A 25,775-nucleotide genomic window follows, 5' to 3' on the forward strand; every position below is an offset into this window, starting at 1 on the left:
CCAGCATTTTAATCATAAGTAAATTTTAGTTACCTTTTCCATAAGTACAGTATAGTGAAAGTAAATACAAATAAATACCGAAAATACAGTATAAGTTTCCAGTGTACTGTACTACAGCTGTTGGTAACTAAAGTACTCAGCATATATTTTTGTTTGTTTCTTAGTATCTAATCTTCTTTTTCTTTAGTGTTATGTATTGCTAGGTATACCTCTCTATTATCCAGAATATCTGAATATCCAACAATCTCCCAGTCCCGGAGCTGCTGGATATGAAAGAGTTTTTTGTACAATCTTTCTGCGTAATAAAGAACCAGTGTTTTTTGCTTCTATGTACCAATATCACTGATACACGTGTGTCTTAGCACAGATACTGCTAAACAAATTTAATAATGGTTATAGTGTAGGGATAACTTTTGGCATAAAGAGAGAGGGATCTGCAGATTTTCCATTATGATTTTAGCTCCCTACTCTGTGTGACCCTTGTACAATGGACCAAGTTTGAAAATACCAGCAGCTGATACTTTTGTTTTCCTAGCATGTTACTGACAAGATTGATGATATTGAAGACGATAAGCAAGGAGGCAGGTGAAACAAAGGATCGTTGGAGTCTGAATTAGCCAGTGACATATGCACAAGCTTCCCATGGAAAAGAAATAGTGAGTGCTCAGCACACACCATTCACCTGCCAATCAGCTGTTTGGCCAGCCCCACCAACTGGCTTAATCTGGAGCAATGGCTGTTATAGGTTAGAAATTAGGGAAAATACATTCTAACTATGAGGATAGTTAAACTTCCAAGGGAGGTTATGGAGTCCCCATTATTACAGGTTATTAAGAACAGAATGGAAAAATTACTGTCCGCGTTGGTCTAGATTCACCAGAGCCCTGGACGTAATGACTTTTTGAGGTCCCTTCCAACCGCATACTTCTATGATTACCAATGCAATGACTTGACTACCTAATTTTTAACATTCCTCCCATTGCCATATTCACATTTGCCATTATATTTGTGGTTACTGGACACACTGCTGGCATTGGTTTAGTTCAGTCAGTGATCTAATGCTGCCTTCTTTTGGTATTCTAGTGCTTTGTAGGGCAGAAGGATTTAATTATTCAACATCAATTAACTTCTGATAGTCTTGGCTGATTGTCCAAACTAAAGCATTGTGTGGGTCTCAGTGGCTCGCACTCTTAGGAGTTGGTAATATAATACAGAGTACGTTACACTTAAGCCACCGGTTCAAACAGGAAGAAATCCTTAGTTATTACCATTGGATGACTGTTTACAGGCAGCTAAGAGGTGAGCTGGTGTTCATAGTCCAGTTACTACCAGAGTAATCTTCATATGTAGATCCGATGCCACTTTCAGAAGCAACTGGGACACTAGTTCAAAAGTCTAGCCAAAGACGGCAACAGCTGAATTGACACAGAATGTGAAAGAGTTGGTTCTTCTGCAGTAGGGTTTAAAGACAGGCTAGTACAGGGAAGTTTTCACGACTGTGGTCTTGTGCAATACTTTTCCTGTGCATAAGTTAAAAATATCAGTCTTCTTAGACAGAAATCAGACATTTAAAAAAACCCCGAGATTTAAACAAGAAAAATGGATTATTTTTAAAAGAATGAAATTCCGCAGAAATTTTAATTATTCTAGAAATTTATCTGACTCTCTACTGTGTTGTGATGTGACTGTCACTGCAGAACAGTACAAATCAAACATATGCATTAAAGAACAGTGACCGATGAATTCTATCCTGAAGTATGAAATAAACATAGCTATTTAGATCTATGGAAGCAGTGATCATCTGATAAAACTAAAAATAAACTTGTAAATCTCAGGTTTCACTTACATCATGGTCACTGTATGGTTTGCTCCTAATCCTCTGATGACTTTGATGCAAATATTAAAACAACCAGTCTCTTTCTGGAGACCTTGCTCAACAGCCTAGAACATGCAGAAATAGTACTAACTCATGAGATTTTATTTTTAAAAAGTTCATGCCCAGTAAGCTTGCCTCTGTTGAACTTCCAATGACTCTGCACATAGAGCAGCAACAGACTTGGACCACATCAATGGAGAAACAATTACTGGACAACACTACTTTTTTAAAGCTTTGTAGTTATGCAAATTTAATAAATGACATGATCACTGCAAATGCACCTAACACATCCCAATTATTTCATAATTACATTATTTTCTGAGTTGAAGAATTTACTGCAACAAAAAATATTGCTCAACCGTACTTTTTTAAAGTAAATTAAACCCAACATTGTAATTGCACAATTTTTAATGAATATAAAAGTCTGAATTGTTCTGACACTGAAACACACAGATGAAGCCGCTGATTACTATAATCATAGCAATGACTGTAAGACAGAAACTTCAGTTAGAAGTAAGCATTGCAAGAAATGCATCTACTGGAACTTTGTTCTCTTGTGCTACTATGCTTCTCATCAGAAAAGATTATAGTCTGTGAACTAGAACAAAGAGCTCAAAAGTTTACAGAGATCTCCATTGTTACATGAAAAACCTGAAAATCCTGAGAAATCGGAGTTGTAGGACTTCCCAGTTTGTCAGCAAAAGTGATGCATGTCACAGCTGCCAGGAACACGGCTTAGATTATGTTCCAAACTGCTACTTTTACTCTCTTTGTTTAGAGCTGTTGTCTATACAGAAATCAGAAAAACCTGTCATTCATATTGCCCAGATTCATATGGAGTTGTTTGATTAAACTACAGGTGCTAATTGGAATACAGATTTTACCCCTAATGCACAGCCAGAGTAGCCAGCTAACTGGTTGGTGACTGTCTATGGGATTTAGAATACTCCATACTACAGGATGCAGAGTATATGGGAAACGCTAAAATAGTCTCCTCTTCCGTCCTAGTACTTCAGCTGGAGGGTAAAAGTAAGATGAGTCTATAATAAACTGGCCCTATTCTTCCCCAGCTTCCTCTTTCTGTCCCTGATCAATAGAGAGCTGCTGTAGACACCCTCAATAGGATGTATGTATTTTGTGCTCCTTGCCCATACTCAGCAGAATTGATCAGGTATGTTGTGAACAGGTCAAATCTGAACCCATAGAGTGTAGCACTAGCATTTTGAAAGAAATACATTTTCCCCCTCGTTTTGGGAATTTATAAACAATTTTTTAAATTTCAAGGAAGCCTCACAAAATTTGCAGTTTACAGGCTTTTAGTTCCAATTTCTTTTCTTGAAGAAAAATGTTAAAATATCTACCTTTACTTTTCATTGAACTATAATTCTGGACATGCCATCTACCTTTACTCAAATCAAAATGAGGGTCTTGCCTTGCCAGCACATCTCAATACAGAATGTCAGCAAATCAAGAATTTTCCTTGTGCCAAACAGTGAAATGTTTAAAATCTCTTGTACTGTTCTTGCGATATGACTAACTAAAACTAAATAATTGACAGTATAACACATATAAGCAAAAGTCAAGTAAATTCTTTTTATTTTCATATATGAAAGGAACACAAAAATCACATGGTATACTTGGGCAATATATGCTACTGCCTTTTGACACTGCAGCCTTTTTTAATTCATTTATTTTTAGCAGGAAAACATGAGAGATCCTTTGAAGAACCTGTAAATAAATGTACAAGTAAGTCTCAATAGTTACAGTGAAGTTGTTCCAGCAGTTCAAACTGTGATCAATATTATATATCTCATAGACAAAAAAGATACCCAAACAGTTACATTGGCCAGGTAAAATATGCTTGCTGCTTCACACACACTCTCAACGCCATCATGAAGCTCAACTCTTGGCACAGAAGGACACTACTTGGAAGAACTGGTAGATAGCTCAAAGGTGGCTTTGGAGAACTTAATTCAAATAACTTTTTCTTTTATAGTTTGTGTCCGAAACTTAGAGAATTGCTATTAAATACTAAATTAACCTTAGTATGTAACTGTTGTATGAATAAGCATGTGTTGACTTTCACAATTTATTGTGAGATATAAATATTGACTCAGGCATCTTTGTACTCATCAAAATTTCTCATTTTTGTTAATTTAGGAAAGTACTGATCATATAGTCTCTGCATACCTAATACTATTTAAAATGTATGTATATAACTTGGATCAATGTAAACACTGAAAGACTCATTTATCATTACCTTATGTACAAAGTTCCCTCTAATCTTTTCCATCCCATGTGCAGATTTTTTTCATCAATGTGCCAAAAAAAATTTTATGTGCACCAAGGTATGTGCTAAGGTGAACCAACAGTAGAAATAAAAGCTACCTGTAAGCACTCTGTTAAGAAGCTGTGCAACACCTGAATCTATTCTGAGAGCTGCTCAGGCACTCATCTTACAGGGAACAAAGACGATGTGCCACCTCATGATTACATGCCAAGCTCATCTTATAAGTCCATAAACTCAAGCAAATAGCAGGGAAGCAAGTTGCAGAACTAAGGGCCCCCAGGCAAAAAAAAATCCCTGACAATTAATATACGTCATTACACAAAATGTGGTCCTAAATCCCCTAGCTTCACTTCACAACATTGCTGAGTAAAATGTGTATCTTGACATTGTAATCCATTTCTTCTCACGGCCTGTCTTGCTGAGCACATTATCTAGGCTCAGGCTCAGACAAGTTTTCTTTAACATTTCTAATGGGGAACATATGCATTACATTGGTGGATCTTTATCAAAAGACTGTCCCTAAATTCTTAGGCTACATCTAAACTAGAGGGATTTGTCAACCAAATGGCTGCTTTGTCGACAAAATTTGTGGAGCATCCAGATTCCCAAGGGCATTCTGCTGACAGCAAGTCAACAGAACACAGCACTTTTCTCGACAGATGTACCCCATTCCCCACGAGGAATAATGCCTCTGTCAACAGAGACCTGCCTAGAAAATGCCATTCTAGATACTCCTGGGGGGCCTTCTGTCAGCAGAAAGGGCTTCCAGGACACCAGGCAATCCTGTCTGCGGTTTTTTCCGATAAAGTGGCCTGGCAGTTCGGCCACTCTCTGTCGACAGAGCAGATCGCTCCTTCAATCAGCCCTGCAGTCTGGCTGTGATCTGTCAAGAGAAGTTTTGCCAGAAGATATCTTCTGACAGAAACTTCTGCCAACCAATCCCTCTAGTCTAGACATAGTCTTAGTGGTGGCTCTCTAGCCAACTGCCAGAACTGCTATTGTGTTTAAGGTGTCACTGCTTATGGTGTAGTGAGGCCATTTGTGCGCTCAGGACTTGGCACGTAAGCAAGACAGAAGCTGATTTTCCAGTATTTCTTATCCTCTTCCCACCTCAATTATGAAGTCTAGTGACACACCTCGTGCCTTCTAGTTATATATTTAGACTAGCATTACCTACACGAGCTAATTATCAGTTGAGAAATATATATTTCCACAACAAGGCTTTGTAGAATCATGGGATCTTTTAAATTCACATAAATGTAAACCTGTATTTATTCCACATGATGTAAATTTGTAAAGGGAGGCCAGTCATCCGGTTTCTCCTCTCCTGATTTAATCTGGCAGTCTATCACTTAAGGTGACAGAATATCTTAACAAAAGCAGCTAAGTCAGATCAGACACCAAGAGCAGAGAAGAGAGGAAGATTACACAAATACGTCAGCACCAATTTTTAACCCCTGCCCTCCACAAAAGACTCATATTGACAGCAGGCTGAGGGGGCAGTCAGGAAAAATATATAGGATTTCAATGACCTTTGCATATGCACCTGAGCAGGTGGATCTGTCCTCTTTCTGATACAGCAGAAGATTTACGAGGCATTCTACAGAATGTAAGAGTCTTTCTAAGAGAATCAAAACCATTTTCTGTAGTGGAGATGTTCACCAGAAGGAGGTTATTGTTTATTTGCTGAATGTACAAAGGTGATGTAAAGAATCAAGGAAAGGAAATGTGGTTCTCTTAGAAAAGAGTGGAAACTGAGTCCATCTGGAAGGAGAAGAACTGACCTTCTCACTGAAAAATGTCAGGGATCTCACTGAAGTCCAGGTAGATGCAATTCCAGATGAGGTTCACATTCATCATCCCCACTTCAGGATAACAGGTCTAGTATGATCACTTCAGCAGTTTGCAGTACAATAAACCCTCGAAAAGTGCGATTTCAAGTTGTGCCTAACTCTTATTAATGTGAGTTAAGCACAACTCAAAATCCCGCTCCCCCCACCCGCTCCGCTCACCACCCGTGCACAGCTCTGGCTTACCCCAACCAGGGGGGCAGCTCCTCCCAACTGCAACCAAGCCCCAGGGAAGCTGTAGCTGCGGATGCTCCCTGCCTGGAGCCCCGGGGAAGTGGCAGCTGTGGGCACTCCTGAGCCCGGTTCAAACCCTCCATGTGTGGCTCCGGTTCAAACCCCCCTTGCCCCCCTAAGCCACCCCAGGCTTAACCTCCCCACCCCCATGGCCCCAGCCTACCACCAGGCTTAAACCTCCCCAACTGCCCCTCCCAATCCCAGGACTTATGGTTCAAAAAGGAGCTCCAGGTGCTCCTGCTGCTTCCCCAGCTGCAGAACATGCATTCCACCAGGTAAAAAGCCACCCCTAACTTACATGAAATTCAGGTTACACGAGGGTATGTGGGAACACAACCCTCACATAATTCGAGGGGCTACTGTATAGTAAAAGGACAACAGTAAAAGCTGTAATTTTATTCAGGAGGAGTCACCTGAAGCACCTTCAACTGATGCGCTAGTAGGAAGGAAAAAAGCATAAATTCTGATATTCAGTAGATAAGGTAGAGCTGTCAAAGAGGGTTCTATTAAAATAGATAATGATCCTTGAAACTGAACCTGCAGGGCCAAGTCCAGTTTGCTGTGTACTTGTTCAACACTCTCAGTTACAAGGAGTAGTTATTGTCTTGCCACTTCACAGAGCTGTGGATGACCCTTAGTGTTGAATAATATTTTTACATTATTTCAGCAGTCCTAAAACATGGTCAAGAAGAATTCCCCAAGAGCAGACATTTATTTTTAGATGTCAAGGGAACAGCTCAAATATGTTATCCTCCATTTCTGATATGCAGAATTTATACCAACTCACACTGAAAGCAGGGAATCACAAAAAAGTTAGGTATCTTGAGCACGTTTTCCTGCTCTGGTCTTAGTGACATGATAGGAACTGGGAAAAGAACCATATTTGTATTAAGCAAAAATTGCTTAGGACTGACTGAAGATCAGCTAGTACATTACTAGGAGTTTTCATCATTGAGAGGTATTAGCTTAGCGATACTGTGGGGCAAAGTTTGGACCTGAGTTACTCTTACATTGAACATTTGTAACATCCAGCACAATTTGGCCTTATCATCCAAAAGTTCAACTTGTATCTTGAGTACACTTACAAATTAGTGGCATATTTCTTCATCTTCTGATTATCTCATTTCTGGATCCTGCCAGTGGAAAAAAAAAAAATCTTACAGCTTCCCAAGTCTATGTGGATATAAACAGACGCTACTGAGAGAACAACTCTGGTTTTATCTATGTGTTCCTTTAAGCACCTGACAACAGCCTCTTCATTAAGAATCTGCTGGTTTCTCTTGCACATACAGACATCCAGATCGGTCATAGTTGACCAAAAATGGGTGGAGCTGGCAAAAACAGTGCTTTGCATTACACGGTCTGACACAAGGAGATCTAGACAGCAGTATTTTTTGTTAAGTTAATGTCAATGTTAGCTTGAATAATTTATACCCACAATTCCCTTCAGATGGGCGGTCAATAGGAAGCTCTCTAAATGCATGTATTTTTACACATCTTTCAGTCTATATGAAAAAATCTAACACTCAGGAAGGGCATCATGTGGATGTCTGACACTCCCTAGAAGATTCTGAATCCATTAACTAATGAATGGATTACAGTATGATTCATATGCCATTTTAATCTGGGACAGATCATCTTATTCCAACACCATTCATGTTTCTTAAAACTGAACTGCTTCCATTTCCTCATATCATCACTCATACATTTCAAAAGATAAAATATAGCTCTCAACATTAATAACTGATAAACATATATGAACACTCACTTGCAGTGTCTTTGAAACTCCAGGGATGAGCAAGATGAGTAGAACTTTCCATTCACTCTTACATCAGTAGAGTAAGCAAACAGAGAATGGACATAGCTTATGAATACTGTAAGAGGAAATTTCAGTTTGTCAGTGAAATAAAAGTTATATTCTACCCCTGCTTTTCAGGCATGCCATCTGTGCTCTGTCATAATGTTAGATAATAGCAGGATGCCACAGTCTCGGCAACATGGCACAGCCAAAAAAGCATGTGATATGTTCTTCTTTCACTGATGTAAATGAAATGAAATCTCTGTGAAACTTGCTGCACCATGTTCCAAAGCATAACATTTAAGTATGTTATTGGGTGACTTGTACGTTTTTCAGTGTCTGAAACATGCTAATCACTCAGTGCTGAAAACATTGAAGGAGCATTCACCTATGATAGTTATACCTATTGCCTACAGGTTAGCAATATTATGTTAGCCAAAATATTGTACTGAATTCAACAGCCGTTTTATTGTTTAAAATAATGTGACATGGGGCAATCTTTCATCACAAAATTAAGTGTGGCTTGGATCACGTTTTCTCCCCACTTAGATCTTCTCTTTTCGGGTAACAGAATCACCAAGGAGCCTGTTCTGTATTTTGAACCCATACTGAAAGAACAAACAAAAATACAGTCCCACACAAAAGGCAGCTAATTTATTAACCATTGACTATGAGCTTCTGAAGTACTCATCTGCAACCGTGTTCATAGCCCTATATAGCCATATTAAACTTTGAGGTCCATGTTCTCAAAAGTGGGGGCTCTGGGAGAAATTCTGTTCCACATACAGCCCCTATTTCTATAATTTGGTTGTCACATATTTTCTTGCTTTCAGAGAATACCTATCTAGTTATGAAATTTGGGACCTGTTGCAAAAAAAAAAAATCAGATATCACCATGTTTCTTGAAAAGTGAGGTGGTTGGCACGTGTGGAATAAAGAGATAAGCTCTTAAAATTCCTTTTGTTTTTATGCAAATACCTATATTTCTAAAACAACAAAAGATGATATACATATAATTCTAGAATATGCTTCTACAGCAATGTCTTCCATGAGGCAACTCTAGGTCTTTAGGAGGCACTGTTAACTATATATAGGATAAGGAGTCACTAGCTCCTGAATGCTAGACCTGTTCCTGTCTCAGACTCAATGGCTGCATCTACACTAGCAAGTTCTTTCAGAAAATCTGTCCCTTTTTCAAAAGAACATGTGGAGCATCTACACACAAAATGCACCCTTTCAATCCGAAATCAGAATAGCACAGCTCTTCTTCCAGAAGCCCTCTTCTACTCCCAGATCAGGAAGATCACCTTCTTTCGAAAGCTTCTTTCGAGAAAAAGCATCTGTGGATGCTCTGTGGGTCCTTTTTTCAAAAGAGCAGTTCTCATGGTGCAAGAGTTTTCAATCTCTGGCCCGTTCTTTCAAAAGAGTGGGGGCTGTGTAAATGTTCTTTATTGAAAGAGTAGATTGATCTTTTTGATCCACTTTTTTGTCAGTTTTTTCAGAAGAGATCTTCCGGAAGAAATTCTTTTGAAAAATCACTATAGTGTAGACACAGCCAATGAGTGACCTCAGGCAAATTCTTTTTTGTCCTTTCACTTGTAAATTGGGGGTGATATCACTTACTGAAATAGCTCATTGGGGAGTTGAAAATTGCTTATCACCACTTTGAAGACATGAAACACTACATTATTATTAGCCACCATTGACCAACGAGTCAAAAGTGATTGGTACAAGAAAAGGAAATATTTGACACAAGGAAACATGCCATACTCAGAAGGGTAGGAACTCATCTGATAGACAGCTCCACATAGTTTGAATGAGCACATATGACGTGTTATTTACTTTGACACTTTATATTTCTTGGTAATGCCTAAAGGCCATAAAACCAACTGCCACTCCAAGAACAGGTCTAAAACCACGTGGGTGTAGCACAGTCACAGGGAGAGAAGTCTGAATTTGCCTAAAAGAGCCAGATAGTCTCAGCTGAAAAGGCCAGAACTGGTCAGAGACTTCATCGCTTCTATTTAGCAAGTGCCAGAGTTTGATACTCTTGGGAAAAAGGAGAACCTTACTTCAAGGTTGAGACAGTAAGGCAAATTCATCATTGTTGTAACTCCACTGAAATCAAATGAAGTTACACTGGAGATGAACTTGCCCCGACACATCTCCTTTGAATGGGGTACCTGGAAATAACTACCTAAGAGACTTCTCCCTGCTAACAAGGTCAATATTATTAATTATAATATTATTAATTTAATGTAATGTTTGTGCTTCAGGGATTCTCTGAAGATTAATTATTATTCCACAACTATGTTACAAAGTGGCAGGTTTTTATTCCAATAAATACTGTACTATAACTCTGCCTTATTAATGCCAGGGTCTCTCATTTCAAAAAGGTATAAAATTGTCTAGATGATTTTTATTTATTCCAGGAGCTGAGAAATCAAATCTGCCCCAGCCTGAAAATACAAAACTGACATCCAGAATCCCCAGTGTTCAGCAGCTTCTAGAGGAAAAGAAACAGTCTCGGCTTTCAGGAAAATCTGAACTCCCTGCCAGGTTCACTTTCCAGGAACTTTACCAAGGCACTGTGCAGCAGCTAAGGGTGGGCTGAACACCAATGAAGAAAATTCAGAAATACAGTGATTGAAGGACACTTTGTCCTATGGAAGGGCCACAGAATTAAGGGCAGCTTCTAAAAACCAAACAAAACAAAACACAGAGAGAGAGAGAGCAGCTCCAGCGAGCCTAGCTGCATAGGGACACTGTGCCTGAGCCGGACAAGTGGAATACTTGCAAAACAAACAGAAGTCAGCACCTCCCCCACCCCGCATCCTGAGTCAGGCCGGGCTGCCTGCTGTCACCCACCCTCCATCCAGACTGCAGAGCCACTTCCCCCAGCAGGCGCGGGCCATTCACTTTATCTGCCCCAGCTTGTTCTCGCCCCACCCCCGGGTCCCGGCGGCCGCGGCCCGCCTGGAAGGGGAGAGGGAGCCCTGGTCCCACCGGCTAGCTGCCCCCTGAAGTGCTGCTCGCCTCAGGGCGATCCCCCTCGGAACCAGCCTCGCTCGTCCTTTGCTTGGCGCGAAGCGGGCGGCGGCTGTCAGCCGAGCCTGTGGGGCTAAAGATTGAAAGAACCGCGCGGGAGGGAGGAAGGGAGGGCTCGTGGGGGCGGGCGGGAGGGAAGAGTGGGGGGTGATCGGAGCTCCTGCGCGGGGCGCTGCTCTCCGGGAGCAGACAGGAGGGAAGGACTGGGGCGGGAGGGGGGAGATAATAGCATTAAAAAAGCCAAGCCCCGGCAGCAGCCCGGCACCCCAGCGCTTAGCTCCTACCCGGCGCACAGGGGCTGGGAGGGGATTGTCTGGCTCTCACCTGACTTCCTCCTCCACCGCCAGCCGGGGGAGGCAGAGCCGGAGCCGGAGTCGGAGTCAGGCGCGCACACCAGCCCCTCTGCCCAACTCAGCCCCGCGCCCGGCAGGAGAAGGGGAGCGAGCAAGCAGCAGACACACGCCCGGCTCTGGCGGCGGCAGCGGCTGCTGCTCGGCGCTACGCCGGCGCTCAGCCTCTCCCCGCCCCAGCCCGCTGCCGCCGTGCGCCCGGGGAGGGCAGCCGCGGCGGCGGCTCCGGCGCGAGCAGCGTCCGCCAGGGGGAGAGCGGCAGCGAGAGGCGGCGCACGGGTGCAGAGCCCCCGGCCGAGGCTCGCTCGCTGGAGCCTGCGCCCCGCGTCCTTCCCCGCCCAAGGGCTCCGGCTGCGCCGCCAAGAGGGAGCCGGGTACACGCCGGCCGGCCGGCCGTCCCCGCGTTGGGAGCTGTCAGCCCCGGCTCGGCAGCGTGCGTGGCTCCCCGCTCCGCTGCGCCTCGCCGGCCCCGAGCCGCCCCCTGCCGATGGGGGACCGGGCAACTTGAACTTCAGCGCGATTAACTTCGCCGCCGCCTGGGAAGCTGAAGGTGTCGCCCAGCCTCGCCCGCGGTGCTCTCCTGAGTGAGTCGGTCTCTTCCTCCCCCTCCTCCCCCCGTCGCTTCTTAACAGCCGCGTGGTGGGCTCGGGGCCGGGGCGCCGCACACCTGCCGCCGGCGCGGGGCTGTGGGCGTCCTGCTCGGGCTGCGGCGGGTGAACCCCTGCGGAGGGAGAGGGGGCCGAGCCGCAGCCCCCTCCCCTGCCCGGCAAGTTCCCTGAAAGTTTGGGAAACTTCCCCCGCCCCCCATCGTCCTGGGAGCGTGCTCCGCTCGGGAGGTGCTGCTGCCGCCCCGGCCACAGGTTGCCTGGCTCGGCAGCGCTCCGGGGATGCGTTCGTTAAGCGTGGCTGGGCCGGGGGGCACTTAGCTAAGGAAGCGGTCGGGGACCGGCTTAGCGAGGCTACGTGGGGGGTGGGGGGAGCTCAACTTTGGCGGTGATCTGATCTGATCTCTGCTGCGAGGGAAGCGTTTCTCCTCGCAGCGCGCCTGGTGGCAGCCGGCGGGCCAGTGACCTTAGGGGTGATGAGGCACTGTAACACAGGTACACGAGCTCCTCTCCTGCGCCGCCCTTCCCTGGCGTGCTGCGCTGGTAGAGGCACTTGGAAAATCCCCCTAGTTGGATAAGTTGTAAGTGCCTTAACAAACGCGTCCCACCAAGAGAGTGCTACTGCTCCAAAGACCCCCGAGCCTCTTTTCAAACGTCATTTTTCCCACAGAGAGGAGGCGTATTTAGTTCAAAGGAAAATAATTCCAATGCAATATTTCATACGGGAGATTTGTTTTTAAAAAAAGGCCAACTGAAAATTTCCTCCCGTGATTACGTTGGTGTTGAAGTCTTTGATTAGTTCTGGGGAGAAGAGCTAATGACAGACACCTGCAACTTTCCAAGTTTTGCTCTGCGGGTCCCAGAAATCTCAAGTGTTTATGTTACTGATGGAAAAACTCCTAGCCCTTTGAAAACTTTGCTAAAATATTTTACATCAGCCTTTGACCCAAAATGGGTTGAAAAAGAAAAAGAATGGCCAAAAGCTAGCAATCAGTTTTCTTCAGTCAAAACTGGTGTAATTTTCCTATGAAAATAATTGGCAATTTCAAATTCAAGAACTCTGAGGTTAAGGCTATGATCTAGTAACAGACCTTATTAGGGCTATGATTTGGCAACAGTCCTTTATTTCTCCTTTATATCATTTTGGTAGAGTACATTGGTATATATTTGTCTGTTCCAATCTGCTGGCAAACATTAGCATTCAAGCTTACATTTTTGACAAATGTGCAGACAGGAATAGCATGAATAAGCATCTTAAATATTAACAACCTAAGCATCTGTTGTGAAACAAATTTAATATATTTACTCTGTTTTTCTCACATTGTTAGAAAAGGTTACAATAAGTGTAAAATTGTAATGTTAGTTAACACGAGGACTGGATTGGATATTTCCCTGTCTTTTCAAGTGTTTACAGCAATCACCAGATATAAAAATGTTAATTCTGGTGCATTATTTAAAAAAGAAAGTTGAAACTGCATGCGTACTATATAAAGGCTTTAATATAACAGTGTGTAATTTGCATCATATACACTTTATACATCCACTCATTTCCTATTTCAAATTTTATTAGCAAGTCACTTCTCAAGTGGAAATAATATTTTATACACAAAAATGAGTAAAAATCATACGTAGTAAAAACTGAACACACAAAGACTGCATATGTATGCATACATGTATTTGTGTATATACATACAAATGGATAGCCCACGTACATTACAGGCTCTATAAGAAAAATAAAATCATTGTCTACACTTGTACCCAGTCCTGAATACAAACAGCTAATGAAAAAGAAACAACTGATTCTAAGGAATTCCTCTTTTCCTTGGAAAAACAGTAATCTAAGTAAAACAAGAACGCAGAAGGAGGTCTCCAAAAAGCCTATACAGTACTTTTTCTGGAATCAGTGCATTCCTCTTTTTTCCCACAAGTGCAAATGTGTAATAAATAATAGTTCTTTATATGCAAATTGAGTTTACTGGGACAAAAATATTTAAGTGAATGCTTTTTGTTCGTGCATTTTTAAAAAGTTAACTTTTAGTATTTTTCTGTTCTTGACCTGTTAATAGCCAAGTAACTCCACAAGAGTTTCTCCTTTTCATCTCTTCTGGTCTTTTACCAAGACTCATCTAAAACTGAGACCCCCTAGATAATGTTTCTTTCTGAGAAAAAAAATATATAAAACAGGTAAAGACAGCCTATGATTCATTAATGGTACATGTGATTTGCAGAAGAGAAAGAAACAGAGAATCTCGCTAATTAGCTAAAGCCTGTAGTAATCATTTTTATCTTAATAGGTTATGGTTGGCAGTGTAGGCCCAGAATGTCAGCTGATAAGCATCTGTCCCTTATTATTATTAGAGAGCCTTTGGTTACAAATAGTCCTAAACTAAATACAGTGTGCTGTCTTCAGAGCACCATAGTAATTCTGTAATATAAAATCCCAAAGGGATGTAGGCAGGTGTGTCCTTTCAAACCGCAGAAGTGTCTCTCTTTCATGTAGTCAAGTCATGGATAACCACAATGTGTATTTAATATTTTTTGTTGGAAAAGGTATTAAATGTATATGACTTCATTTTTTGCATCCTTCAATTAAAGTTTAGTCTTCTTTTTAATAAAAAAAATCTAATTTGATCTTTTAAATTGTTGAAATATAGTTTCTCCTGCATCCTCCCCCCCACACACATTTTTTAACTGAATACCATAAGATTACTTTAAAATCCTTACAGTATTGTGCTTTCTAGTTGAACTGGGGGAGGGAGATAAATTACTAAATTTTAATAATATCACATATTGCTACATTTATTAATATTTTGCTCCTGATCTACAGGGAAATTGGGTAATGGAAGATAACACAACATCCTGGACTACTTAAATCTCTCTATTAAAATAACGATCATGTGATTTTTTTTTTAAAGTCATGATTCTGAGGTCTGTTCTATTTTAGCATAGTTACTATGTCGAGTTGTATCACCCTCTTATGCATACTTTCTATTAGTATATCTAGATATATTTATTAAATATCTCATGTAATCACAAACTGTCCTTCCAGAACAATTTTAAACATAAGTAGGACATTTAAGTTTCTTTTAATTTATGTGAATAGATGTAGAGTATACATATACTCTCATTAGAAATCATTGCTTTTTTCATAGAGGAAACTTTGAATTGTTTTTAATCTGGGAATACAAGAAGAAAAAATATAGTCAGTTCTATGTATCTTTTTTTTTCTTTTTTTATATACTAGGATGATATGAACTTGTCATTTAGACTTGGCTAATAAATGAATGTTTTGCGTAAAGTTATTTGCATAGCATTTTTCATAGAATTTTGACACTGAATAGAATAGTATGAGAGGACATTTTTCTATTAAAATGGAAGTTCTGGTTTTGCTATTATGGGCATTGGGGTTTAGTAATATGCTTTTCTTGTGGGAGGAATGCTTTCTATTTAAACGTATCATGTACCTTCTTTTTGTTTACACTGTAGTAAATCAACAGCACAGCAATCAGAGGGAAAATATTACTTATTTTCCTGAAGTAAATACCAGTTTATAGGTTAGTGCATATATTTATATTGCTGTTACCACTAAATAATGGTTCTGTCTTCATTTTAATATCTACCTGTGGTGTTATCCATGGCAGCTGACTCTTCCTTGTTTGTAAAAGAAAAGTTTTGTTATCATTCCACACCATGAGGAACTTTTAAAGAAAGATACTATATTCCTTTCTGCGGTAGCAGAAGCCAATTTTAAAGAAACAGCGTTCAGTAGTGCCTAGTATTATTTTTAAAACAGGGAAAACATCATTCCTTAAGATATATTCAGGCAACTTCAGTAAGGACAGAAGTATTTTGTCAAAAACTGAATGCACGGATGCGTGAGATATGTTGTGCAACTCTTTCACTATGCAGTCTAATGCATTTTTAAACTTTGGCTATCTGTTGTATGTTGTTAAACAGAAGAACTTATATTCCAGTTTGATTGTTAAATAAGAGCTTATAGTGCTTCTACATAGACTTTTAAAGAAGTTGCAAAATTTATTTCCTACCTCAGAAAAGCCCTTTGAATTATTTTACATTTTTGTTTCATTACCTGGAAATAACATTAGTGAAAACAGCTTACACGTTGAAGAGAATGCCATTATACTCTCTATCAGGGCATTCTGCACATAATATTTGCCACTGATGTCCCATTTGTTCAAGCCAAGTTATAAACTTGCTACCTTTTAATATTTAAAGTATTCATCCAGTTCCATGTATGTTGTTCACCAACAGTTTCCATTCTTTTGTATTGGATATAAGTAATATCTGTTTACTGGTTGGTAAATGTTGACTTTTTAATGGTTTTTACAAGCCCTCTACCACGGTGTGCAGATCTCCGCAATACAAGATGAAATTCTGAACAAAGATTAAGGCTAGATTATGGCCCATTTATAGCATTGAATCAGATCAGCTATTCAAGTGATTCCCCTTAAAATTATTCTGGTATGATAACGTATTTCTCATTCTCAAATGCTGCTCTGATTAGTAAATATATTTTTAACTTGATGGTCCTAATTCTCCTCTCAGTCATGTTGATGAAAATAAGGAGTAACTCCGTTGAAGTCAATGGCACCATGTTTGTATATAACTGGTAGAATGTTACTCTTCCATCTAATGGATATGTGTGAACAAAACATTAATACACATTGTTTAGTACCGCAGAGTGTGTGCTAACTGTACCTTTTACTGTTATTTTTAAAAAATACCTTTTCTGAGAACAGTTATTGTGTTCCAGATTAAATATATAGAGATTGGATCTATATACAAATAGGTTTTAAGGTTAAGCTGTAATAGTATGGCCTCTCTTTTTTATATTGGCCTATTTAAACCATTTTCTGTTATTTTGCAGCAACTCTGCTTTGGTAACACTGGTTCGTGAAATAAACCCTTTTCATCTGTATTGATGATTCTTTCATGAACTGCATAAATAGATTAAGCTTTTGAACCAGAGTCCACAAAAATTGTTCTTTTCAGACACCAGTGTGCTGCTGAGTTGGACTTTTCGCTTTGCTCATATTATGACCTGACCTGAGGTGTTCAAGCAGGACCTTTACATCCAGAATGTATCTGTTCCACCCAGGCTCTTGGTTTTTGACAGCAAGTAGCTGGCCAGCAACAATCATTTGTGTAGCAGTGGGGACATATCTGACTATGGGGACCGCAGCTTAAAGTTCACCACTTAATCCTTTCCTGTTAGAGTGTCAGAATGAATGTCAAGATTCCTGGGTTCTATCTGCATCTCTGCTACTGACTCAAAATGTGTCCTTGGACAAATCACAGTGCCCAGACCAGTGTTTCCCAATTTTATTTGGCCACGGAACCATTTTAAACTTGAACAAATTTTGTGGAATCCCTAATAGCTCCTTAACCCTTCTCAGCCCCAAACCCACCTCCCTATACCCAGGCTTAACCCCTCTTTGCCTCAGATCTGCTCCTCTATCCTCAGGCTTAATTTGGCTCGGTCCCAAACCCACGCAAATGCCTCACACAACATGGCGGACGTATGTACCTCTGCTCCTCCGACTCTAGCCCGAGGCCTGACGCAGGACATCTCACTACCATTCCACTGGCGGCAGGGTAGGGAGCCACAAGGAACCACAGAGGAGTCATCGGCTGCAGCCACCAGAGCCACAAGTGCTCCAGATCCAGATGTGGCTTAAGGAGTCCTTAGGTTGCCAGACTCTGACCACTCAACCCTCACTTTCACTTCACAGAACCCCGGGGTTCCAAGGAACATCAATTGGGAAACACTGGCCTAGACAATGGGAGTTAGGTACTTAAGTGCTTTTAAAAATTCCACGACTGGGCCCTGATTTTCACATGACCTGAGTGCTCACAACTGCAGCTGAAATCTCTGGAAACTGTAGGTTCTCAGTATCTTTGCAAATAAGGGCATTATTTTCTGCCTTAATTTTCCGATCTGTAAAACTGATATAATGATGCTTGTTTATCTGACAGGTATTGTAAGGCTTAATAGGTTAGGGAGTTTTCTGTTTGTGTAGCACTTAGATGTAGTTGGATGAAGAACACTATGCTGTATAAGTGCAAAGCAGTGATGTTATTCTGGGATGCAAACTGAAAATACTTTACTTTCATCTCTAAATATCTTTATGTGCCTAGCAGTAAGTAGTGTGTGCTGAGTTTGTGTGCTTTTGGTGGCCAGATGTAAGAAACTCCTTGCAAAATAAAAATTTTGAGCAGAATTTATTTGTGTGTGTTAAATTCTAATGCTGTTACATATAGTAGTAGTGTATATACAGTTGTACAGCTAACTAATGGCTACAGAAAACAAAGGCAAGTGAAATTTCAAACTGAGTTTTTAAAGGTTTATTATAAAGTTTAAACCAATACATTTTCATATGGGGAACAATGGTGGAAGTTTCATTTTAACTATGAATATTTTGGTTCATAGGTTTTTTTTTTTTTTTAATGGGTATATAAAGTCCTAAGAACAATTAAGATGTTTCTAAGTCTTAAAATGACAGTTTTATTTTCTAAAGATTCATCTTAATAACAATACCATATGCTTATTTGCATTACTAGTGCACTAAACATTTAATTACAGTCTTTGTGAGACATGTTATCTGTATATTAACTATCGCACAAAGGCTATGTCTACATTTGTACCCTTCTTCGAAGGGGGCATGCTAATCAGGGTGATGAGAGATTACTAATAAAGTGCTGTGTTGAATATGCAGCACTTCATAAGGCTAATTCTCCCTGGCGGCAACTTCAAAGTGTCAAACTTCGAAGTGTTGGCATGCCGCGTAGTTGCGGGCACTTCGAAATGCCTTTACTCCTCAAAATTTTGAGGAGTAAAGGGACTTCGAAGTAGCATGGGCAATTCAAAGTGCCAGTGCCTACATGGCATGCCAGCACTTAGAAGCTTGGCACTTTGAAGTTGCCGCCGGGGAGAATTAGCCTAATGAAGTGCTGCATATTCAGAGCAGCACTTCATTAGTAATCTCCCATCACCCTGATTACCATGCCCCCTTCGAAGCTGGGGGCAAGTGTAGACCCAGCCAAAAAGAATAAGATATACTATTATAGGCAGGCTCTTTGCTTGCTAATGTTTTAAGATTGTAGAGTCACATCTTCAATCCAGAATTTTCATGACTTCAGTCAAAACAACTTAACTTCACTTATAGGAACATGTAATTTCTTTTAAATGGTGTTTCTTTTTATAAACAATTTCTTTTATTTAAGTAATACTTAAATATTGGTATTTACCAGTTTCATTTTTGTTTCACGGAAGACATTTTTATCTCTTTGCCCACTGAAATCAAATATTCTTCCAAGCATTTGGGGGGGGGAATGGGTGGGGGGCAGAAATTTGAGGAAAAAAATATTTTGCCTTTATATTGAATAGATAGATTATTTTAAAAGTCCAATTATAGTATATAGGTGGCTTTTTGTTTAAGTTGTTTTTGTTTGTTAACATATGCAATGTGAAATCTTTTCCAACATTCAGTCTTACATACTAGTGATGTCTGAAGTACATTCTGTAAAATAAATGTTCGCAACCAGTGATTTGGAGTGCCAGATGCCATAGAAAATGGCCACCAGAAGTAAGATAATGTATTCATCTAGCACTAGTTTTTCCCTTCCAGTGGGTGTCCAGGTTACTCTGATTACAGTGATTCCCATAGTGTAAGAGTTCCACAAGCAGAAGTCCTATCGTTGCCAAAGGTAGTTTTGCACTGATATTACCTACAGGGTCAGGAATAATGGGAAATGCACGTGTAACTGAGTCCAAAAGTGGGTGCGTAGATTGTATATTGTTCTTTCTATTATTAAAAGCGACACTACAGTATTTTTGCAGGAATAGACCTAACCATAGCAGTATTGCTGCTGAACCAAATTCTGACCTGGCATCTGACAAAGTGGGGTTTTGTCCATGAAAGCTTATGCCCAAACATCTGTTAGTCTTTGAAGTGCCACAGGAGTCCTTGTTAATCCAGTAGTGTCTATTAGAAAAATCTATTTAAGCCCTTCTTTCCCATTGTAATATTTAATTTGGCTTACTGAAGTCTGTAATTCTTTGTGCCATTACTGCAGAATAATGTAGTACTTTTTTAAAAAATAAAGGATACGTTCATTTTATAACAACATTTTTATGTATTGGACTGGTGATCCCATTAAATGCTGTATTTAGGTGATCTATCCTTTGAGTAACAGCCTTTTCTCTTTTAAAATTTAGTGGTTGTTACATTAGTTGGATAGTCATAAAACTACATATTATTTTGACTATTCTGAGAAATGCTTTTAGATACCACCTAATAAAATTATGCTTCTAGAGTTGATATTTTAATGTATTTGTTGCATAGTTAAACAGAGCTATTTGTGTAGTACAAAGATTTTCCTCAAACAGCATTTTACTGTTTGACATGCAATATTTCTTATAGGTTCTGTCTCTTTAAAATTGCAGTCTCCTCTATTTGCCCTATTAATTGTTGATATGTTGCCATCCACGAGACAAAAATTAGAGCTGTAATTAAATAATCATGTGATGCTCCTTAGTGCCAGTGAGAGCAAACTCATTTTTCCAGGCCCTGATGGTCACTGATTATTGTATTACTACTGGCTTGCTTTATTTATTTATTTTTTACTGATTCTGTATTAGTAGGTTACTTAACCACTGCCCTTCTTTTCAAAATTAAAGAAAGTGGGGAACATGAAGTCAGTTAATTGGCTAGTAATCCACAGGGATGCAAGGTAGACATACCTTTCCTGCTTTTGGTCACCCGATTGGTTCTTTTGGGAAAGCTACATCAATAGTATGGTTGTGTGCCATTTAATTTACACTGGTGTTTTGGCTGGGATAGATGCATATGGGGAGTGCCAGGAGAATTACAAAAGGAGCAGGGTATTAAAATTCAGAAATGATTAAAATTGAAATAAAAGGATGCAGCAGCTTTGCCAGTACTCTGGCAGTCATAATGACACATAGAGATTAGTTTCCACCTTCATCTTTTCCTTCTTTCTCATTTCCTCTTGTTTATTGTTGACACATTTTCCTTATGTCTCTGCTTCTCATCTTTCTGTATGTTGTTCTCCCCCGCCTTCGCCCCCTGGCACGGTTACATATTCCTACTTTTTCCTCTTTCCTTAAGCATGGAGAAGCTTTTAACCATATTGTAACCATAACAGAATAGGTTATTAATATATAATATTCACATGATAAAAATTCTGAAACGCAGGTCAGCTGATTTATTTTTTAATTTGAAAATATTTATTCTGTCCTTTATTGTTTTTCAAAAACTGTTTACTTAAGTGGAGCGTTAGGCTAGGAAAAGAAGAACTTACCAGTCATGGATAATCAATTATGCATAGATTCAAATTTAACAGATGGAAACTGGTGAGTTAAAGTTTCTCTTTGACTTTAAGATTTTTGTTTGTTTGTTTCTGTGACACCTGTCTCTTACGTATTGTTAAACATGTAACATAGCATACTGCTTTTCATGCATCTTTTTACGTTTTTTTTTTTCTTAGCATAAAACCAGGAAAAATGAGTTTAACTTATTGTTCTTAATTTGTTTGACTGCAGGGGTTTCTGCACTGACTCTCAGGTTAAATTACCCTCTCATGAAACTGGCATTTTAACTAGGTATAAATTAAACCATGTCATTTAATCTTAAAATTGTGTGTCAGCATAATACATTAAATTGAATGAGCCCAATTCTGTCTTGAGCTATACCCCCAGCCTTCAGTAAGGTGGCATAGGTGCAACAGGACAATGATCTGGCCATGTTTGTGTATCTATATATAGGTGTACAAAATGTTCATATTGTTTTATAATAGGCATATTGCACTCTACACATGTTAATTAAATTTCTTTGTCATTTGATAGTACAGCAAATTGTTTTAACCCTTATTTTCAAAAGTCCATTATGAACTGGAGGAAGCATCCCTTTTGTGCATGGAAGGATTTACACATATCTAAATAAAACAGAAAAGACTAACACTTTGCTGTATTCTGACAATAGCAACAAACTGCTAACAATTGAAAGAATGGCTACATAATGTGTGCTTTTCCCCTAGAAGTTATTTTTACAGCAAATGATATAAAAGGAGACTTACATTTTGGTGTTGAGTAATGGGATTATTTTAAAAGTGCAATTTGCTGATAGTAGTAGATTGGTGTATGCTTGTATATGAAGGTGCTCTGTATTTAAGAAACAAATGTTCCATAGTCTACACCTGTGTGACACAAGTTATATTCGCCCCAAATTTCATAATGAATAGCTATGCAATACAAGGGTGACTTGGTACTGAAAGTGTTTCTCTGTGACCGTAGTAACTTAGTTTTTCCTTTGGACATAAAGATTGGAGTATTTTTCCTTACCTGGTTCTACTCACACATGAAACTGCAAATTCCTTAGGAATAGCACAATGAAATTCCACCTCTATACACGGCACTTACAAAATTATAATTAACTGGAAGATAGTACAGAAAATACCCTCTGTATTTTTGAGTAACATTACAAAATTTTGCACGAAGGGGCTATCTAGCCCTATAAATGGAAAAAATCATTAAGGGAGATTTTAAAAAATAACTGAACAGAAAGTATATATTACTGTGTACTATAGAAAGAACTGAACATAGACACCATGGAAAATAAGTAATAAAATATGAATTTATAACAACTGATACCTGGTGAAAGTTCATGAGTATACAGCAGTTTTCGTATTTCTTCAGAGAGACCTGTAAAGATAATCAACTAAATATAAACTAATTTCCCTCAAAATATTGTATTAGACTACACTTGAGGGAGGGTTTGTTTTATTCATTTCTTCTCTTATGCTTAGGCCGTAGTGGAGCAGTCAGCAACCCCAAGCAGGGGTGCCAGAAGTGGTACGTGAGCTGATTTTCATTGGCATGTGAGGTGGGAGCTCAGCCCTGCCCCCCTCCCCCATGGAGCCAGGAGCTTGCTCAAAGCCATGCTGCCTGTGGATTAACAAAAGACCAGATAATTCTACCAACTACTACCTAAAGGGTGACGCTCTGTATCTTTATTTATTAATGAAGTTGTTGAAAGTGGGACTGCTAGTGACTTCAAAAAGTATCATTGGCACTTGGACCATACATAGAGGTCAAAAGGTCAAATTTTGGCATTCTGCCTTGGAAAGGTTGCTGACCCCTCCTTAGTATACACAGACTGTCACATCTGTTGCTTAACTTATAAGCAAGGACCCTAACAATTACCCATATTTGGTGTGATCCTATCTCTAAATACTCAGGTAAGTTTCTATTTCAGTCATGTATTCATTACCGGAATTAATTGTTCAAAAAGGCACAATGTCAATTTTACTAGGAAGCATTGTGATGGTGAGGAAAATACATGAAAAATATTGTGATACCTTTTTTCTTTGATTATTGATTTAGGTCCCTTACTATAGTTATTCTTTCTGGTTTTTATTCAGCTAAGTCAAGGATTCCAATGTGTTTTGGAAGTTTACAGGGACCTAAAGTAACATTCTGAAGTTGTTTGCTTTAGTGTTAAGTTCCTTGATTGCTTTTGTATTATGTTCCTGTGTGCTTCTAGAAATGACAAGTAGTATAGTGGCACTGGATACGCTAGAACACACTTTATTTTAGCACCTCCCGATTGCTAGGGAATGGTGTGCGATCCTTGTTTGCCTACAGAGCTCTGCAAACCTATTTCATTTTGTGTGAACTTTTTTCTTCAACTTTTGTGTTTTTGGGATCTTCGGAGGTCTGGATTGGAACAAACTCCAAATTCAATGCAAAACACCAAGTTTCATATTGTCTGCTCTAAAACCACATAATTCTGAATGGTTCTCAAAACTGACGCCTGTCCACATTTGGTCAAATTAGGTGCACTCTTTCACTTGCATTTTTGAATGGTAGAAAAAGTGTGGCAGAATTTGGTCAGAGTTCTGAGTTAATGAAACTTGAAATCAGGACATTGCATGTGGTTTTGGGTTTCATACTGAAAGTTTGATATAGTTCAATTCATCAATCAGTTCTAACCCTTTTTTTAGATCTAAACTCTTCCCTGTTTCCAGCCTACAAGAATTATCTTTTTTTTTTTTTTTTGAGGAAGTGAGTTATTAGTACTATAAGATCTGAAAAAAAGAGTGATTGCTTTGTCCTGCTGATGAAGCAGGCTACTGCATAACAAATTTCTGTGGTTGGCACTCGTCAGAGCAAGCATCAAAACTCTTGCTAATAGTATTTGAATGGTCCTTGTGTGGCAATAACTGCAATGGCAGGGACTGTTTAGCATTGTAAAATGCAGCTTTGCTTGCACTGTGTGAAAATCTCATTCATACTCAAAAGTGTTGGATTAAACTTCTGTGTTGCTTGGAAGCCTCTTTCTTTATTAGCTCAATATTTACTTAAGATCAAGAAAGAAATTCAGTAGTTTGTCTGAAATAAACAACACTCAACTGTGTTGCAAAATAGTTTGAAAATAACAATTTAACTCTGGTAATAAGAAGACCTGAGTATTTTTGGTTGCTTACATCTGTGATATTAAGCTCTTGTATAATATTCCCTGTAGTGTTTTCAGCATCCCAACAATCTCCAAAGATGAATACAGGTGCCGCTTGAACATGTCCCTAAAATAACACTGCTTATTAGCCAAGTCTTTTGACATAATTGTTTGTGATTCCAGCCCTCCTTCCCATCTCTTGCCTACTAATTATCTAGTGTCTGGAATAAAATCAGACTTTTAACATAGTGCTCCCCTCAAAATTAAGTATCTTTCACACAGTTGTATTCTGGAAAAACTACTTTAGAGCAGAGCCTTTAAAACTGTGATCTGAGGGCTACCAGTGATCTGTGAAACATTTGCTTGCAAGTTAGGAGACCTTGCAGATCATATGATGTTGACTTTCCTCTTTGCTTCCAGCTACTTAATTGCATTAAAAGAATATTTTAAAAAATCTCTCATTACAAATTTCCATTTAAGCAATTACTGTAGTTACCATAGGGAAGCTACGAGTATGAATTGGTGAGATGCTGGTGTGTACAATCATGAATGAAAGAGGAGATCTTGTGTGGCTCCCTCTTTTAAAATATGTCCCACTTTTTGCAAACGTAATGCCATAAAATATTCTCTCATTTATGCATGTGAAGTAGTTACACTGACATCCTTATTTGTCTCCGCAATGGGTATACAGATTAAGCAGCAGCAAAGTAAGCTATCCCACACTGCTCCAACAAGAGGCCTCCTTTCTTAGCAGGACCATTTCTAATATGTTTAGTTTCCATAGCCATTCAGTCCAAGATTTCGCTGCTGAAACTGCCAATAAGTGCCAATTATTAAAAATTGTTGTGATTTCTTTTGTGCTGTGGACACTTGTCCATTTGCATCGCAACTTGGATTTGCATTGGCAATCTAATGGCGAGAGACTCCATATTATTATCAGTCTCCTTAGCCATTCGATCTCCTCTCTTAATATAACAAATACATAATATGTTGGTTGTATTTATACCATAATTTTTCTCCCAGTGATTTGTCTTGGTGTGACTTGTGGCAGCTAGATGCAAACCTAAATTACCAGCCAGGTCACATCAGCTAAAGCATATTTCCTCAATCATACAATTATCAGTCAAAACAAAAACATGCCTGTCTAATGCATATTTGAAAAGGCATGTTGCGGTGTGACTAAAAGTGGCTTAATTTAGCCCTAGACTGTATTTGTATATTCTTATC

At 39.5% G+C, this 25,775-nt stretch overlaps 1 protein-coding gene and 1 long non-coding RNA gene across 2 annotated transcripts in view; one reads left to right on the forward strand and one right to left on the reverse strand.

The window, feature by feature from the left end:
• Nucleotides 1–6,760: 6,760 nt before the first annotated feature.
• Nucleotides 6,761–11,723, reverse strand: LOC142007900 (uncharacterized). Its single transcript, XR_012644029.1, has 3 exons — nucleotides 11,421–11,723; nucleotides 8,019–8,124; nucleotides 6,761–7,383 (listed from the first exon to the last, which is right to left on the reverse strand). It is a non-coding gene; the product is annotated as an uncharacterized LOC142007900 (long non-coding RNA).
• A 203-nt stretch (nucleotides 11,724–11,926) lies between these two features.
• Nucleotides 11,927–25,775, forward strand: part of SATB1 (SATB homeobox 1) — a 107,558-nt gene continuing 93,709 nt past the window's right edge. The window contains exon 1 of the mRNA XM_074984493.1: nucleotides 11,927–12,030. The gene's annotated coding sequence lies outside the window, so the exon portion shown is untranslated. The remainder of the gene's footprint in view (nucleotides 12,031–25,775) is intronic.

Source organism: Carettochelys insculpta, chromosome 2 (assembly GCF_033958435.1).
Source record: "Carettochelys insculpta isolate YL-2023 chromosome 2, ASM3395843v1, whole genome shotgun sequence".
Classification (NCBI taxonomy): Eukaryota; Metazoa; Chordata; order Testudines; family Carettochelyidae; genus Carettochelys; species Carettochelys insculpta.